We start from the raw sequence: 19,990 nt of genomic DNA, 5'->3' as shown, positions 1-19,990 counted from the left end.
GTTGTGAAAGTGAAATCATGTCTAAGTCCAGCTTTGGTACATTAGAAGCAACTCTCAAACTTAACCTAAGCGTTTTTCGAAGCTACTTTTTGGCTAACTTCTTATAGGAAGGTCTAGGAGTTCTGAAAATGAACGTGCGCATCTTTCACTCTTCCCGAGGGACTTAGAAGAATTTTGTGATATTTTTTATTAAAATGGTGTATAAGGGTATATATATATAAATATATTTTATGCACTGTATATGAGCTGGCGATTTCTAAGTCTGTGGTTCCGAGAGGGGGTAACCAGGCTCACTAATAAAGGTCAAGCCACTTGGCTGCCAGAATGCCCTGCTTCAGCACAGACCAGAAAGGCATTGTGATAAGCGTATCCCCGGTATAGTCAGGGGTTAATGGGAGTCGTTCCCGTCCCCCCAGTATACGCCCAGAACCATGGACCCGGTACTTGTGGTTCGGACTGTCTCCAACCAGCCATAATGTTGTGAGAGTGAAATTATGTCTAAGTCCAGCTTTGGTACATTAGAAGCAACTCTCAAACTTAACCTAAGCGTTTTTCGAAGCTACTTTTTGGCTAACTTCTTATAGGAAGGTCTAGGAGCTCTGAAAATGAACGTGCGCATCTTTCACTCTTCCCGAGGGACTTAGAAGAATTTTGTGATATTTTTTATTAAAATGGTGTATAAGGGTATATATATAAATATATTTTATGCACTGTATATGAGCTGGCGATTTCTAAGTCTGTGGTTCCGAGAGGGGGTAACCAGGCTCACTAATAAAGGTCAAACCACTTGGCTGCCAGAATGCCCTGCTTCAGCACAGACCAGAAAGGCATTGTGATAAGCGTATCCCCGGTATAGTCAGGGGTTAATGGGAGTCGTCCCCGTCCCCCCAGTATACGCCCAGAACCATGGACCCGGTACTTGTGGTTCGGACTGTCTCCAACCAGTCATAATGTTCTGAAAGTGAAATCATGTCTAAGTCCAGCTTTGGTACATTAGAAGCAACTCTCAAACTTAACCCAAGCGTTTTTCGAAGCTACTTTTTGGCTAACTTCTTATAGGAAGTTCTAGGAGCTCTGAAAATGAACGTGCGCGTCTTTCACTCTTCCCGAGGGACTTAGAAGAATTTTGTGATATTTTTTATTAAAATGGTGTATAAGGGTATATATATAAATATATTTTATGCACTGTATATGAGCTGGCGATTTCTAAGTCTGTGGTTCCGAGAGGGGGTAACCAGGCTCACTAATAAAGGTCAAGCCACTTGGCTGCCAGAATGCCCTGCTTCAGCACAGACCAGAAAGGCATTGTGATAAGCGTATCCCCGGTATAGTCAGGGGTTAATGAGATTCGTTCCCGTCCCCCCAGTATACGCCCAGAACCATGGACCCGGTACTTGTGGTTCGGACTGTCTCCAACCAGTCATAATGTTCTGAAAGTGAAATCATGTCTAAGTCCAGCTTTGGTACATTAGAAGCAACTCTCAAACTTAACCTAAGCGTTTTTCGAAGCTACTTTTTGGCTAACTTCTTATAGGAAGTTCTAGGAGCTCTGAAAATGAACGTGCGCGTCTTTCACTCTTCCCAAGGGACTTAGAAGAATTTTGTGATATTTTTTATTAAAATGGTGTATAAGGGTATATATATAAATATATTTTATGCACTGTATATGAGCTGGCGATTTCTAAGTCTGTGGTTCCGAGAGGGGGTAACCAGGCTCACTAATAAAGGTCAAGCCACTTGGCTGCCAGAATGCCCTGCTTCAGCACAGACCAGAAAGGCATTGTGATAAGCGTATCCCCGGTATAGTCAGGGGTTAATGGGAGTCGTCCCCGTCCCCCCAGTATACGCCCTGAACCATGGACCCGGTACTTGTGGTTCGGACTGTCTCCAACCAGTCATAATGTTCTGAAAGTGAAATCATGTCTAAGTCCAGCTTTGGTACATTAGAAGCAACTCTCAAACTTAACCCAAGCGTTTTTCGAAGCTACTTTTTGGCTAACTTCTTATAGGAAGTTCTAGGAGCTCTGAAAATGAACGTGCGCGTCTTTTACTACTTAGAAGAATTTTGTGATATTTTTTATTAAAATGGTGTATAAGGGTATATATATTAATATATTTTATGCACTGTATATGAGCTGGCGATTTCTAAGTCTGTGGTTCCGAGAGGGGGTAACCAGGCTCACTAATAAAGGTCAAGCCACTTGGCTGCCAGAATGCCCTGCTTCAGCACAGACCAGAAAGGCATTGTGATAAGCGTATCCCCGGTATAGTCAGGGGTTAATGGGAGTCGTTCCCGTCCCCCCAGTATACGCCCAGAACCATGGACCCGGTACTTGTGGTTCGGAGTGTCTCCAACCAGTCATAATTTCTTGAGAGTGAAATTATGTCTAAGTCCAGCTTTGGTACATTAGAAGCAACTCTCAAACTTAACCTAAGCGTTTTTCGAAGCTACTTTTTGGCTAACTTCTTATAGGAAGTTCTAGGAGCTCTGAAAATGAACGTGCGCGTCTTTCACTCTTCCCGAGGGACTTAGAAGAATTTTGTGATATTTTTTATTAAAATGGTGTATAAGGGTATATATATAAATATATTTTATGCACTGTACATGAGCTGGCGATTTCTAAGTCTGTGGTTCCGAGAGGGGGTAACCAGGCTCACTAATAAAGGTCAAGCCACTTGGCTGCCAGAATGCCCTGCTTCAGCACAGACCAGAAAGGCATTGTGATAAGCGTATCCCCGGTATAGTCAGGGGTTAATGGGAGTCGTTCCCGTCCCCCCAGTATACGCCCAGAACCATGGACCCGGTACTTGTGGTTCGGACTGTCTCCAACCAGTCATAATTTCTTGAGAGTGAAATTATGTCTAAGTCCAGGTTTGGTACATTAGAAGCAACTCTCAAACTTAACCTAAGCGTTTTTCGAAGCTACTTTTTTGCTAACTTCTTATAGGAAGTTCTAGGAGCTCTGAAAATGAACGTGCGCATCTTTCACTCTTCCCGAGGGACTTAGAATAATTTTGTGATATTTTTTATTAAAATGGTGTATAAGGGTATATATATAAATATATTTTATGCACTGTATATGAGCTGGCGATTTCTAAGTCTGTGGTTCCGAGAGGGGGTAACCAGGCTCACTAATAAAGGTCAAACCACTTGGCTGCCAGAATGCCCTGCTTCAGCACAGACCAGAAAGGCATTGTGATAAGCGTATCCCCGGTATAGTCAGGGGTTAATGGGAGTCGTCCCCGTCCCCCCAGTATACGCCCAGAACCATGGACCCGGTACTTGTGGTTCGGACTGTCTCCAACCAGTCATAATGTTCTGAAAGTGAAATCATGTCTAAGTCCAGCTTTGGTACATTAGAAGCAACTCTCAAACTTAACCTAAGCGTTTTTCGAAGCTACTTTTTGGCTAACTTCTTAAAAGAAGGTCTACAGTAGGAGCTCTGAAAATGAACGTGCGCGTCTTTCACTCTTCCCGAGGGACTTAGAAGAATTTTGTGATATTTTTTATTAAAATGGTGTATAAGTGTATATATATAAATATATTTTATGCACTGTATATGAGCTGGCGATTTCTAAGTCTGTGGTTCCGAGAGGGGGTAACCAGGCTCACTAATAAAGATCAAGCCACTTGGCTGCCAGAATTCCCTGCTTCAGCACAGACCAGAAAGGCATTGTGATAAGCGTATCCCCGGTATAGTCAGGGGTTATTGGGATTCGTTCCCGTCCCCCCAGTATACGCCCAGAACCATGGACCCGGTACATGTGGTTCGGACTGTCTCCAACCAGCCATAATGTTGTGAGAGTGAAATTATGTCTAAGTCCAGCTTCGGTACATTAGAAGCAACTCTGAAACTTAACCTAAGCGTTTTTCGAAGCTACTTTTTGGCTAACTTCTTATAGGAAGGTCTACAGTAGGAGCTCTGAAAATGAACGTGCGCGTCTTTCACTCTTTCCGAGGGACTTAGAAGAATTTTGTGATATTTTTTATTAAAATGGTGTATAAGTGTATATATATAAATATATTTTATGCACTGTATATGAGCTGGCGATTTCTAAGTCTGTGGTTCCGAGAGGGGGTAACCAGGCTCACTAATAAAGATCAAGCCACTTGGCTGCCAGAATGCCCTGCTTCAGCACAGACCAGAAAGGCATAGTGATAAGCGTATCCCCGGTATAGTCAGGGGTTAATGGGAGTCGTTCCCGTCCCCCCCAGTATATGCCCAGAACCATGGACCCGGTACTTGTGGTTCGGACTGTCTCCATCCAGCCATAATGTTGTGAGAGTGAAATTATGTCTAAGTCCAGCTTTGGTACATTAGAAGCAACTCTGAAACTTAACCTTAGCGTTTTTCGAAGCTACTTTTTGGCTAACTTCTTAAAAGAAGGTCTACAGTAGGAGCTCTGAAAATGAACGTGCGCGTCTTTCACTCTTCCCGAGGGACGTAGAAGAATTTTGTGATATTTTTTATTAAAATGGTGTATAAGTGTATATATATAAATATATTTTATGCACTGTATATGAGCTGGCGATTTCTAAGTCTGTGGTTCCGAGAGGGGGTAACCAGGCTCACTAATAAAGGTCAAGCCACTTGGCTGCCAGAATGCCCTGCTTCAGCACAGACCAGAAAGGCATTGTGATAAGCGTATCCCCGGTATAGTCAGGGGTTAATGGGAGTCGTTCCCGTCCCCCCCAGTATACGCCCAGAACCATGGACCCGGTACTTGTGGTTCGGACTGTCTCCAACCAGCCATAATGTTGTGAGAGTGAAATCATGTCTAAGTCCAGCTTTGGTACATTAGAAGCAACTCTCAAACTTAAACTAAGCGTTTTTCGAAGCTACTTTTTGGCTAACTTCTTATAGGAAGGTCTAGGAGCTCTGAAAATGAACGTGAGCATCTTTCACTCTTCCCGAGGGACTTAGAAGAATTTTGTGATATTTTTTATTAAAATGGTGTATAAGTGTATATATATAAATATATTTTATGCACTGTATATGAGCTGGCGATTTCTAAGTCTGTGGTTCCGAGAGGGGGTAACCAGGCTCACTAATAAAGGTCAAGCCACTTGGCTGCCAGAATGCCCTGCTTCAGCACAGACCAGAAAGGCATTGTGATAAGCGTATCCCCGGTATAGTCAGGGGTTAATGGGAGTCGTTCCCGTCCCCCCCAGTATACGCCCAGAACCATGGACCCGGTACTTGTGGTTCGGACTGTCTCCAACCAGCCATAATGTTGTGAGAGTGAAATCATGTCTAAGTCCAGCTTTGGTACATTAGAAGCAACTCTCAAACTTAAACTAAGCGTTTTTCGAAGCTACTTTTTGGCTAACTTCTTATAGGAAGGTCTAGGAGCTCTGAAAATGAACGTGAGCATCTTTCACTCTTCCCGAGGGACTTAGAAGAATTTTGTGATATTTTTTATTAAAATGGTGTATAAGGGTATATATATAAATATATTTTATGCACTGTATATGAGCTGGCGATTTCTAAGTCTGTGGTTCCGAGAGGGGGTAACCAGGCTCACTAATAAAGGTCAAGCCACTTGGCTGCCAGAATGCCCTGCTTCAGCACAGACCAGTAAGGCATTGTGATATGCGTATCCCCGGTATAGTCAGGGGTTAATGGGAGTCGTTCCCGTCCCCCCCAGTATACGCCCAGAACCATGGACCCGGTACTTGTGTTTCGGACTGTCTCCAACCAGCCATAATGTTGTGAGAGTGAAATTATGTCTAAGTCCAGCTTTGGTACATTAGAAGCAACTCTCAAACTTAACCTAAGCGTTTTTCGAAGCTACTTTTTGGCTAACTTCTTATAGGAAGGTCTAGGAGCTCTGAAAATGAAAGTGCGCGTCTTTCACTCTTCCCGAGGGACTTAGAAGAATTTTGTGATATTTTTTATTAAAATGGTGTATAACGGTATATACAGTATATAAATATATTTTATGCACTCTATATGAGCTGGCGATTTCTAAGTCTGTGGTTCCGAGAGGGGGTAACCAGGCTCACTAATAAAGGTCAAGCCACTTGGCTGCCAGAATGCCCTGCTTCAGCACAGACCAGAATGGCATTGTGATAAGCGTATCCCCGGTATAGTCAGGGGTTAATGGGAGTCGTCCCCGCCCCCCCAGTATACGCCCAGAACAATGGACCCTGTACTTGTGGTTCGGACTGTCTCCAACCAGCCATAATGTTGTGAGCGTGAAATCATGTCTAAGTCCAGCTTTGGTACATTAGAAGCAACTCTCAAACTTAACCTAAGCGTTTTTCGAAGCTACTTTTTGGCTAACTTCTTATAGGAAGGTCTACAGTAGGAGCTCTGAAAATGAACGTGCGCGTCTTTCACTCTTCCCGAGGGACTTAGAAGAATTTTGTGATATTTTTTATTAAAATGGTGTATAAGGGTATATATATAAATATATTTTATGCACTGTATATGAGCTGGCGATTTCTAAGTCTGTGGTTCCGAGAGGGGGTAACCAGGCTCACTAATAAAGGTCAAGCCACTTGGCTGCCAGAATGCCCTGCTTCAGCACAGACCAGAAAGGCATTGTGATAAACGTATCCCCGGTATAGTCAGGGGTTAATGGGAGTCGTTCCCGTCCCCCCCAGTATACGCCCAGAACCATGGACCCGGTACTTGTGTTCGGACTGTCTCCAACCAGCCATAATGTTGTGAGAGTGAAATTATGTCTAAGTCCAGCTTTGGTACATTAGAAGCAACTCTCAAACTTAACCTAAGCGTTTTTCGAAGCTACTTTTTGGCTAACTTCTTATAGGAAGGTCTAGGAGCTTTGAAAATGAACGTGCGCATCTTGCACTCTTCCCGAGGGACTTAGAAGAATTTTGAGATATTTTTTATTAAAATGGTGTATAAGGGTATATATATAAATATATTTTATGCACTGTATATGAGCTGGCGATTTCTAAGTCTGTGGTTCCGAGAGGGGGTAACCAGGCTCACTAATAAAGATCAAGCCACTTGGCTGCCAGAATGCCCTGCTTCAGCACAGACCAGAAAGGCATTGTGATAAGCGTATCTCCGGTATAGTCAGGGGTTAATGGGAGTCGTTCCCGTCCCCCCCATTATACGCCCAGAACCATGGACCCGGTACTTGTGGTTCGGACTGTCTCCAACCAGCCATAATGTTGTGAGAGTGAAATTATGTCTAAGTCCAGCTTTGGTACATTAGAAGCAACTCTCAAACTTAACCTAAGCGTTTTTCGAAGCTACTTTTTGGCTAACTTCTTATAGGAAGGTCTAGAAGCTCTGAAAATGAACGTGCGCGTCTTTCACTCTTCACGAGGGACTTACAGTAGAAGAATTTTGTGATATTTTTTATTAAAATGGTGTATAAGGGTATATATATAAATATATTTTATGCACTGTATATGAGCTGGCGATTTCTAAGTCTGTGGTTCCGAGAGGGGGTAACCAGGCTCACTAATAAAGGTCAAGCCACTTGGCTGCCAGAATGCCCTGCTTCAGCACAGACCAGAAAGGCATTGTGATAAGCGTATCTCCGGTATAGTCAGGGGTTAATGGGAGTCGTTCCCGTCCCCCCCATTATACGCCCAGAACCATGGACCCGGTACTTGTGGTTCGGACTGTCTCCAACCAGCCATAATGTTGTGAGAGTGAAATTATGTCTAAGTCCAGCTTTGGTACATTAGAAGCAACTCTCAAACTTAACCTAAGCGTTTTTCGAAGCTACTTTTTGGCTAACTTCTTATAGGAAGGTCTAGAAGCTCTGAAAATGAACGTGCGCGTCTTTCACTCTTCACGAGGGACTTACAGTAGAAGAATTTTGTGATATTTTTTATTAAAATGGTGTATAAGGGTATATATATAAATATATTTTATGCACTGTATATGAGCTGGCGATTTCTAAGTCTGTGGTTCCGAGAGGGGGTAACCAGGCTCACTAATAAAGGTCAAGCCACTTGGCTGCCAGAATGCCCTGCTTCAGCACAGACCAGAATGGCATTGTGATAAGCGTATCCCCGGTATAGTCAGGGTTTAATGGGATTCGTTCCCGTCCCCCCAGTATACGCCCAGAACCATGGACCCGGTACTTGTGGTTCGGACTGTCTCCAACCAGCCATAATGTTGTGAGAGTGAAATTATGTCTAAGTCCAGCTTTGGTACATTAGAAGCAACTCTCAAACTTAACCTAAGCGTTTTTCGAAGCTACTTTTTGGCTAACTTCTTATAGGAAGGTCTAGGAGCTCTGAAAATGAACGTGCGCGTCTTTCACTCTTACCGAGGGACTTAGAAGAATTTTGTGATATTTTTTATTAAAATGGTGTATAAGGGTATATATATAAATATATTTTATGCACTGTATATGAGCTGGCGATTTCTAAGTCTGTGGTTCCGAGAGGGGGTAACCAGGCTCACTAATAAAGGTCAAGCCACTTGGCTGCCAGAATGCCCTGCTTCAGCACAAACCAGAAAGGCATTGTGATAAACGTATCCCCGGTATAGTCAGGGGTTAATGGGAGTCGTTCCCGTCCCCCCCAGTATACGCCCAGAACCATGGACCCGGTACTTGTGTTCGGACTGTCTCCAACCAGCCATAATGTTGTGAGAGTGAAATTATGTCTAAGTCCAGCTTTGGTACATTAGAAGCAACTCTCAAACTTAACCTAAGCGTTTTTCGAAGCTACTTTTTGGCTAACTTCTTATAGGAAGGTCTAGGAGCTTTGAAAATGAACGTGCGCATCTTGCACTCTTCCCGAGGGACTTAGAAGAATTTTGAGATATTTTTTATTAAAATGGTGTATAAGGGTATATATATAAATATATTTTATGCACTGTATATGAGCTGGCGATTTCTAAGTCTGTGGTTCCGAGAGGGGGTAACCAGGCTCACTAATAAAGATCAAGCCACTTGGCTGCCAGAATGCCCTGCTTCAGCACAGACCAGAAAGGCATTGTGATAAGCGTATCTCCGGTATAGTCAGGGGTTAATGGGAGTCGTTCCCGTCCCCCCCAGTATACGCCCAGAACCATGGACCCGGTACTTGTGGTTCGGACTGTCTCCAACCAGCCATAATGTTGTGAGAGTGAAATTATGTCTAAGTCCAGCTTTGGTACATTAGAAGCAACTCTCAAACTTAACCTAAGCGTTTTTCGAAGCTACTTTTTGGCTAACTTCTTATAGGAAGGTCTAGGAGCTCTGAAAATGAACGTGCGCGTCTTTCACTCTTCACGAGGGACTTAGAAGAATTTTGTGATATTTTTTATTAAAATGGTGTATAAGGGTATATATATAAATATATTTTATGCACTGTATATGAGCTGGCGATTTCTAAGTCTGTGGTTCCGAGAGGGGGTAACCAGGCTCACTAATAAAGGTCAAGCCACTTGGCTGCCAGAATGCCCTGCTTCAGCACAGACCAGAATGGCATTGTGATAAGCGTATCCCCGGTATAGTCAGGGTTTAATGGGATTCGTTCCCGTCCCCCCAGTATACGCCCAGAACCATGGACCCGGTACTTGTGGTTCGGACTGTCTCCAACCAGCCATAATGTTGTGAGAGTGAAATTATGTCTAAGTCCAGCTTTGGTACATTAGAAGCAACTCTCAAACTTAACCTAAGCGTTTTTCGAAGCTACTTTTTGGCTAACTTCTTATAGGAAGGTCTAGGAGCTCTGAAAATGAACGTGCGCGTCTTTCACTCTTACCGAGGGACTTAGAAGAATTTTGTGATATTTTTTATTAAAATGGTGTATAAGGGTATATATATATAAATATATTTTATGCACTGTATATGAGCTGGCGATTTCTAAGTCTGTGGTTCCGAGAGGGGGTAACCAGGCTCACTAATAAAGATCAAGCCACTTGGCTGCCAGAATGCCCTGCTTCAGCACAGACCAGAAAGGCATTGTGATAAGCGTATCCCCGGTATAGTCAGGGGTTAATGGGAGTCGTTCCCGTCCCCCCCAGTATACGCCCAGAACCATGGACCCGGTACTTGTGGTTCGGACTGTCTCCAACCAGCCATAATGTTGTGAGAGTGAAATTATGTCTAAGTCCAGCTTTGGTACATTAGAAGCAACTCTCAAACTTAACCTAAGCGTTTTTCGAAGCTACTTTTTGGCTAACTTCTTATAGGAAGGTCTAGAAGCTCTGAAAATGAACGTGCGCGTCTTTCACTCTTCACGAGGGACTTAGAAGAATTTTGTGATATTTTTTATTAAAATGGTGTATAAGGGTATATATATAAATATATTTTATGCACTGTATATGAGCTGGCGATTTCTAAGTCTGTGGTTCCGAGAGGGGGTAACCAGGCTCACTAATAAAGGTCAAGCCACTTGGCTGCCAGAATGCCCTGCTTCAGCACAGACCAGAATGGCATTGTGATAAGCGTATCCCCGGTATAGTCAGGGTTTAATGGGATTCGTTCCCGTCCCCCCAGTATACGCCCAGAACTATGGACCCGGTACTTGTGGTTCGGACTGTCTCCAACCAGCCATAATGTTGTGAGAGTGAAATTATGTCTAAGTCCAGCTTTGGTACATTAGAAGCAACTCTCAAACTTAACCTAAGCGTTTTTCGAAGCTACTTTTTGGCTAACTTCTTATAGGAAGGTCTAGGAGCTCTGAAAATGAACGTGCGCGTCTTTCACTCTTCCCGAGGGACTTAGAAGAATTTTGTGATATTTTTTATTAAAATGGTGTATAAGGGTATATATATAAATATATTTTATGCACTGTATATGAGCTGGCGATTTCTAAGTCTGTGGTTCCGAGAGGGGGTAACCAGGCTCACTAATAAAGGTCAAGCCACTTGGCTGCCAGAATGCCCTGCTTCAGCACAGACCAGAATGGCATTGTGATAAGCGTATCCCCGGTATAGTCAGGGTTTAATGGGATTCGTTCCCGTCCCCCCAGTATACGCCCAGAACCATGGACCCGGTACTTGTGGTTCGGACTGTCTCCAACCAGCCATAATGTTGTGAGAGTGAAATTATGTCTAAGTCCAGCTTTGGTACATTAGAAGCAACTCTCAAACTTAACCTAAGCGTTTTTCGAAGCTACTTTTTGGCTAACTTCTTATAGGAAGGTCTAGGAGCTCTAAAAATGAACGTGCGCGTCTTTCACTCTTCCCGAGGGACTTAGAAGAATTTTGTGATATTTTTTATTAAAATGGTGTATAAGGGTATATATATAAATATATTTTATGCACTGTATATGAGCTGGCGATTTCTAAGTCTGTGGTTCCGAGAGGGGGTAACCAGGCTCACTAATAAAGGTCAAGCCACTTGGCTGCCAGAATGCCCTGCTTCAGCACAGACCAGAAAGGCATTGTGATAAGCGTATCCCCGGTATAGTCAGGGGTTAATGGGAGTCGTTCCCGTCCCCCCCAGTATACGCCCAGAACCATGGACCCGGTACTTGTGGTTCGGACTGTCTCCAACCAGCCATAATGTTGTGAGAGTGAAATTATGTCTAAGTCCAGCTTTGGTACATTAGAAGCAACTCTCAAACTTAACCTAAGCGTTTTTCGAAGCTACTTTTTGGCTAACTTCATATAGGAAGGTCTAGGAGCTCTGAAAATGATCGTGCGCGTCTTTCACTCTTCCCGAGGGACTTAGAAGAATTTTGTGATATTTTTTATTAAAATGGTGTATAAGGGTATATATATAAATATATTTTATGCACTGTATATGAGCTGGCGATTTCTAAGTCTGTGGTTCCGAGAGGGGGTAACCAGGCTCACTAATAAAGATCAAGCCAGTTGGCTGCCAGAATGCCCTGCTTCAGCACAGACCAGAAAGGCATTGTGATAAGCGTATCCCCGGTATAGTCAGGGGTTAATGGGAGTCGTTCCCGTCCCCCCCAGTATACGCCCAGAACCATGGACCCGGTACTTGTGGTTCCGACTGTCTCCAACCAGCCATAATGTTGTGAGAGTGAAATTATGTCTAAGTCCAGCTTTGGTACATTAGAAGCAACTCTCAAACTTAACCTAAGCGTTTTTCGAAGCTACTTTTTGGCTAACTTCTTATAGGAAGGTCTAGGAGCTCTGAAAATGAACGTGCGCATCTTTCACTCTTCCCGAGGGACTTAGAAGAATTTTGTGATATTTTTTATTAAAATGGTGTATAAGGGTATATATAAAAATATATTTTATGCACTGTATATGAGCTGGCGATTTCTAAGTCTGTGGTTCCGAGAGGGGGTAACCAGGCTCACTAATAAAGGTCAAGCCACTTGGCTGCCAGAATGCCCTGCTTCAGCACAGACCAGAAAGGCATTGTGATAAGCGTATCCCCGGTATAGTCAGGGGTTAATGGGAGTCGTTCCCGTCCCCCCCAGTATACGCCCAGAACCATGGACCCGGTACTTGTGGTTCGGACTGTCTCCAACCAGCCATAATGTTGTGAGAGTGAAATTATGTCTAAGTCCAGCTTTGGTACATTAGAAGCAACTCTCAAACTTAACCTAAGCGTTTTTCGAAGCTACTTTTTGGCTAACTTCTTATAGGAAGGTCTAGGAGCTCTGAAAATGAACGTGCGCATCTTTCACTCTTCCCGAGGGACTTAGAAGAATTTTGTGATATTTTTTATTAAAATGGTGTATAAGGGTATATATATAAATATATTTTATGCACTGTATATGAGCTGGCGATTTCTAAGTCTGTGGTTCCGAGAGGGGGTAATCAGGCTCACTAATAAAGGTCAAGCCACTTGGCTGCCAGAATGCCCTGCTTCAGCACAGACCAGAAAGGCATTGTGATAAGCGTATCCCCGGTATAGTCAGGGGTTAATGGGAGTCGTTCCCGTCCCCCCCAGTATACGCCCAGAACCATGGACCCGGTACTTGTGGTTCGGACTGTCTCCAACCAGCCATAATGTTGTGAGAGTGAAATTATGTCTAAGTCCAGCTTTGGTACATTAGAAGCAACTCTCAAACTTAAACTAAGCGTTTTTCGAAGCTACTTTTTGTCTAACTTCTTATAGGAAGGTCTAGGAGCTCTGAAAATGATCGTGCGCGTCTTTCACTCTTCCCGAGGGACTTAGAAGAATTTTGTGATATTTTTTATTAAAATGGTGTATAAGGGTATATATATAAATATATTTTATGCACTGTATATGAGCTGGCGATTTCTAAGTCTGTGGTTCCGAGAGGGGGTAACCAGGCTCACTAATAAAGGTCAAGCCACTTGGCTGCCAGAATGCCCTGCTTCAGCACAGACCAGAATGGCATTGTGATAAGCGTATCCCCGGTATAGTCAGGGTTTAATGGGATTCGTTCCCGTCCCCCCAGTATACGCCCAGAACCATGGACCCGGTACTTGTGGTTCGGACTGTCTCCAACCAGCCATAATGTTGTGAGAGTGAAATTATGTCTAAGTCCAGCTTTGGTACATTAGAAGCAACTCTCAAACTTAACCTAAGCGTTTTTCGAAGCTACTTTTTGGCTAACTTCTTATAGGAAGGTCTAGGAGCTCTGAAAATGAATGTGCGCATCTTGCACTCTTCCCGAGGGACTTAGAAGAATTTTGTGATATTTTTTATTAAAATGGTGTATAAGGGTATATATATAAATATATTTTATGCACTGTATATGAGCTGGCGATTTCTAAGTCTGTGGTTCCGAGAGGGGGTAACCAGGCTCACTAATAAAGATCAAGCCACTTGGCTGCCAGAATGCCCTGCTTCAGCACAGACCAGAAAGGCATTGTGATAAGCGTATCCCCGGTATAGTCAGGGGTTAATGGGAGTCGTTCCCGTCCCCCCCAGTATACGCCCAGAACCATGGACCCGGTACTTGTGGTTCGGACTGTCTCCAACCAGCCATAATGTTGTGAGAGTGAAATTATGTCTAAGTCCAGCTTTGGTACATTAGAAGCAACTCTCAAACTTAACCTAAGCGTTTTTCGAAGCTACTTTTTGGCTAACTTCTTATAGGAAGGTCTAGGAGCTCTGAAAATGAATGTGCGCATCTTGCACTCTTCCCGAGGGACTTAGAAGAATTTTGTGATATTTTTTATTAAAATGGTGTATAAGGGTATATATATAAATATATTTTATGCACTGTATATGAGCTGGCGATTTCTAAGTCTGTGGTTCCGAGAGGGGGTAACCAGGCTCACTAATAAAGATCAAGCCACTTGGCTGCCAGAATGCCCTGCTTCAGCACAGACCAGAAAGGCATTGTGATAAGCGTATCCCCGGTATAGTCAGGGGTTAATGGGAGTCGTTCCCGTCCCCCCCAGTATACGCCCAGAACCATGGACCCGGTACTTGTGGTTCGGACTGTCTCCAACCAGCCATAATGTTGTGAGAGTGAAATTATGTCTAAGTCCAGCTTTGGTACATTAGAAGCAACTCTCAAACTTAACCTAAGCGTTTTTCGAAGCTACTTTTTGTCTAACTTCTTATAGGAAGGTCTAGGAGCTCTGAAAATGATCGTGCGCGTCTTTCACTCTTCCCGAGGGACTTAGAAGAATTTTGTGATATTTTTTATTAAAATGGTGTATAAGGGTATATATATAAATATATTTTATGCACTGTATATGAGCTGGCGATTTCTAAGTCTGTGGTTCCGAGAGGGGGTAACCAGGCTCACTAATAAAGGTCAAGCCACTTGGCTGCCAGAATGCCCTGCTTCAGCACAGACCAGAATGGCATTGTGATAAGCGTATCCCCGGTATAGTCAGGGTTTAATGGGATTCGTTCCCGTCCCCCCAGTATACGCCCAGAACCATGGACCCGGTACTTGTGGTTCGGACTGTCTCCAACCAGCCATAATGTTGTGAGAGTGAAATTATGTCTAAGTCCAGCTTCGGTACATTAGAAGCAACTCTGAAACTTAACCTAAGCGTTTTTCGAAGCTACTTTTTGGCTAACTTCTTATAGGAAGGTCTACAGTAGGAGGTCTGAAAATGATCGTGCGCGTCTTTCACTCTTCCCGAGGGACTTAGAAGAATTTTGTGATATTTTTTATTAAAATGGTGTATAAGGGTATATATATAAATATATTTTATGCACTGTATATGAGCTGGCGATTTCTAAGTCTGTGGTTCCGAGAGGGGGTAACCAGGCTCACTAATAAAGGTCAAGCCACTTGGCTGCCAGAATGCCCTGCTTCAGCACAGACCAGAAAGGCATTGGGATAAGCGTATCCCCGGTATAGTCAGGGGTTAATGGGAGTCGTTCCCGTCCCCCCCAGTATACGCCCAGAACCATGGACCCGGTACTTGTGGTTCGGACTGTCTCCAACCAGCCATAATGTTGTGAGAGTGAAATTATGTCTAAGTCCAGCTTTGGTACATTAGAAGCAACTCTGAAACTTAACCTAAGCGTTTTTCGAAGCTACTTTTTGGCTAACTTCTTATAGGAAGGTCTAGGAGCTCTGAAAATGATCGTGCGCGTCTTTCACTCTTCCCGAGGGACTTAGAAGAATTTTGTGATATTTTTTATTAAAATGGTGTATAAGGGTATATATATAAATATATTTTATGCACTGTATATGAGCTGGCGATTTCTAAGTCTGTGGTTCCGAGAGGGGGTAACCAGGCTCACTAATAACGGTCAAGCCACTTGGCTGCCAGAATGCCCTGCTTCAGCACAGACCAGAAAGGCATTGTGATAAGCGTATCCCCGGTATAGTCAGGGGTTAATGGGAGTCGTCACCGTCCCCCCAGTATACGCCCTGAACCATGGACCCGGTACTTGTGGTTCGGACTGTCTCCAACCAGTCATAATTTCTTGAGAGTGAAATTATGTCTAAGTCCAGCTTTGGTACATTAGAAGCAACTTTCAAACTTAACCTAAGCGTTTTTAGAAGCTACTTTTTGGCTAACTTCTTATAGGAAGTTCTAGGAGCTCTGAAAATGAACGTGCGCATCTTTCACTCTTCCCGAGGGACTTAGAATAATTTTGTGATATTTTTTATTAAAATGGTGTATAAGGGTATATATATAAATATATTTTATGCACTGTATATGAGCTGGCGATTTCTAAGTCTGTGGTTCCGAGAGGGGGTAACCAGGCTCACTAATAAAGGTCAAGCCACTTGGCTGCCAGAATGCCCTGCTTCAGCACAGACCAGAAAGGCATTGTGATAAGAGTATCCCCGGTATAGTCAGGGGTTAATGGGATTCGTTCCCGTCCCCCCAGTATACGCCCAGAACCATGGACCCGGTACTTGTGGTTCGGACTGTCTCCAACCAGCCATAATGTTGTGAGAGTGAAATTATGTCTAAGTCCAGCTTTGGTACATTAGAAGCAACTCTCAAACTTAACCTAAGCGTTTTTCGAAGCTACTTTTTGGCTAACTTCTTATAGGAAGTTCTAGGAGCTCTGAAAATGAACGTGCGCGTCTTTCACTCTTCCCGAGGGACTTAGAAGAATTTTGTGATATTTTTTATTAAAATGGTGTATAAGGGTATATATATAAATATATTTTATGCACTGTATATGAGCTGGCGATTTCTAAGTCTGTGGTTCCGAGAGGGGGTAACCAGGCTCACTAATAAAGGTCAAGCCACTTGGCTGCCAGAATGCCCTGCTTCAGCACAGACCAGAAAGGCATTGTGATAAGCGTATCCCCGGTATAGTCAGGGGTTAATGGGAGTCGTCACCGTCCCCCCAGTATACGCCCTGAACCATGGACCCGGTACTTGTGGTTCGGACTGTCTCCAACCAGTCATAATTTCTTGAGAGTGAAATTATGTCTAAGTCCAGCTTTGGTACATTAGAAGCAACTTTCAAACTTAACCTAAGCGTTTTTAGAAGCTACTTTTTGGCTAACTTCTTATAGGAAGTTCTAGGAGCTCTGAAAATGAACGTGCGCATCTTTCACTCTTCCCGAGGGACTTAGAATAATTTTGTGATATTTTTTATTAAAATGGTGTATAAGGGTATATATATAAATATATTTTATGCACTGTATATGAGCTGGCGATTTCTAAGTCTGTGGTTCCGAGAGGGGGTAACCAGGCTCACAAATAAAGGTCAAGCCACTTGGCTGCCAGAATGCCCTGCTTCAGCACAGACCAGTAAGGCATTGTGATACGCGTATCCCCGGTATAGTCAGGGGTTAATGGGAGTCGTCCCCGTCCCACCAGTATATGCCCAGAACCATGGACCCGGTATTTGTGGTTCGGACTGTCTCCAACCAGCCATAATGTTGTGAGAGTGAAATTATGTCTAAGTCCAGCTTTGGTACATTAGAAGCAACTCTCAAACTTAACCTAAGCGTTTTTCGAAGCTACTTTTTGGCTAACTTTTTATAGGAAGGTCTAGGAGCTCTGAAAATGAACGTGCGCATCTTTCACTCTTTCCGAGGGACTTAGAAGAATTTTGTGATATTTTTTATTAAAATGGTGTATAAGGGTATATATATAAATATATTTTATGCACTGTATATGAGCTGGCGATTTCTAAGTCTGTGGTTCCGAGAGGGTGTAACCAGGCTCACTAATAAAGGTCAAGCCACTTGGCTGCCAGAATGCCCTGCTTCAGCACAAACCAGAAAGGCATTGTGATAAGCGTATCCCCGGTATAGTCAGGGGTTAATGGGAGTCGTTCCCGTCCCCCCAGTATACGCCCAGAACAATGGACCCGGTACTTGTGGTTCGGAGTGTCTCCAACCAGTCATAATTTCTTGAGAGTGAAATTATGTCTAAGTCCAGCTTTGGTACATTAGAAGCAACTCTCAAACTTAACCTAAGCGTTTTTCGAAGCTACTTTTTGGCTAACTTCTTATAGGAAGGTCTAGGAGTTCTGAAAATGAACGTGCGCGTCTTTCACTCTTCCCGAGGGACTTAGAAGAATTTTGTGATATTTTTTATTAAAATGGTGTATAAGGGTATATATATATAAATATATTTTATGCACTGTATATGAGCTGGCGATTTCTAAGTCTGTGGTTCCGAGAGGGGGTAACCAGGCTCACTAATAAAGGTCAAGCCACTTGGCTGCCAGAATGCCCTGCTTCAGCACAGACCAGAAAGGCATTGTGATAAGCGTATCCCCGGTATAGTCAGGGGTTAATGGGAGTCGTTCCCGTCCCCCCAGTATACGCCCAGAACCATGGACCCGGTACTTGTGGTTCGGACTGTCTCCATCCAGCCATAATGTTGTGAGAGTGAAATTATGTCTAAGTCCAGCTTTGGTACATTAGAAGCAAATCTCAAACTTAACCTAAGCGTTTTTCGAAGCTACTTTTTGGCTAACTTCTTATAGGAAGTTCTAGGAGCTCTGAAAATGAACGTGCGCGTCTTTCACTCTTCCCGAGGGACTTAGAAGAATTTTGTGATATTTTTTATTAAAATGGTGTATAAGGGTATATATATAAATATATTTTATGCACTGTATATGAGCTGGCGATTTCTAAGTCTGTTGCTCCGAGAGGGGGTAACCAGGCTCACTAATAAAGGTCAAGCCACTTGGCTGCCAGAATGCCCTGCTTCAGCACAGACCAGAAAGGCATTGTGATAAGCGTATCCCCGGTATAGTCAGGGGTTAATGGGAGTCGTCCCCGACCCCCCAGTATACGCCCAGAACCATGGACCCGGTACTTGTGGTTCGGACTGTCTCCAACCAGTCATAATGTTGTGAAAGTGAAATCATGTCTAAGTCCAGCTTTGGTACATTAGAAGCAACTCTCAAACTTAACCTAAGCGTTTTTCGAAGCTACTTTTTGGCTAACTTCTTATAGGAAGGTCTAGGAGTTCTGAAAATGAACGTGCGCATCTTTCACTCTTCCCGAGGGACTTAGAAGAATTTTGTGATATTTTTTATTAAAATGGTGTATAAGGGTATATATATATAAATATATTTTATGCACTGTATATGAGCTGGCGATTTCTAAGTCTGTGGTTCCGAGAGGGGGTAACCAGGCTCACTAATAAAGGTCAAGCCACTTGGCTGCCAGAATGCCCTGCTTCAGCACAGACCAGAAAGGCATTGTGATAAGCGTATCCCCGGTATAGTCAGGGGTTAATGGGAGTCGTTCCCGTCCCCCCAGTATACGCCCAGAACCATGGACCCGGTACTTGTGGTTCGGACTGTCTCCAACCAGCCATAATGTTGTGAGAGTGAAATTATGTCTAAGTCCAGCTTTGGTACATTAGAAGCAACTCTCAAACTTAACCTAAGCGTTTTTCGAAGCTACTTTTTGGCTAACTTCTTATAGGAAGGTCTAGGAGCTCTGAAAATGAACGTGCGCATCTTTCACTCTTCCCGAGGGACTTAGAAGAATTTTGTGATATTTTTTATTAAAATGGTGTATAAGGGTATATATATAAATATATTTTATGCACTGTATATGAGCTGGCGATTTCTAAGTCTGTGGTTCCGAGAGGGGGTAACCAGGCTCACTAATAAAGGTCAAACCACTTGGCTGCCAGAATGCCCTGCTTCAGCACAGACCAGAAAGGCATTGTGATAAGCGTATCCCCGGTATAGTCAGGGGTTAATGGGAGTCGTCCCCGTCCCCCCAGTATACGCCCAGAACCATGGACCCGGTACTTGTGGTTCGGACTGTCTCCAACCAGTCATAATGTTCTGAAAGTGAAATCATGTCTAAGTCCAGCTTTGGTACATTAGAAGCAACTCTCAAACTTAACCCAAGCGTTTTTCGAAGCTACTTTTTGGCTAACTTCTTATAGGAAGTTCTAGGAGCTCTGAAAATGAACGTGCGCGTCTTTCACTCTTCCCGAGGGACTTAGAAGAATTTTGTGATATTTTTTATTAAAATGGTGTATAAGGGTATATATATAAATATATTTTATGCACTGTATATGAGCTGGCGATTTCTAAGTCTGTGGTTCCGAGAGGGGGTAACCAGGCTCACTAATAAAGGTCAAGCCACTTGGCTGCCAGAATGCCCTGCTTCAGCACAGACCAGAAAGGCATTGTGATAAGCGTATCCCCGGTATAGTCAGGGGTTAATGGGAGTCATTCCCGTCCCCCCAGTATACGCCCAGAACCATGGACCCGGTACTTGTGGTTCGGAGTGTCTCCA

The sequence above is a fragment of the Ascaphus truei genome, chromosome 2, assembly GCF_040206685.1.
Source record: "Ascaphus truei isolate aAscTru1 chromosome 2, aAscTru1.hap1, whole genome shotgun sequence".
In the NCBI taxonomy this organism is placed as follows: domain Eukaryota; kingdom Metazoa; phylum Chordata; class Amphibia; order Anura; family Ascaphidae; genus Ascaphus; species Ascaphus truei.
The sequence above is the reverse complement of the archived record's forward strand: the minus strand, read 5'-3'. Positions refer to the sequence as shown.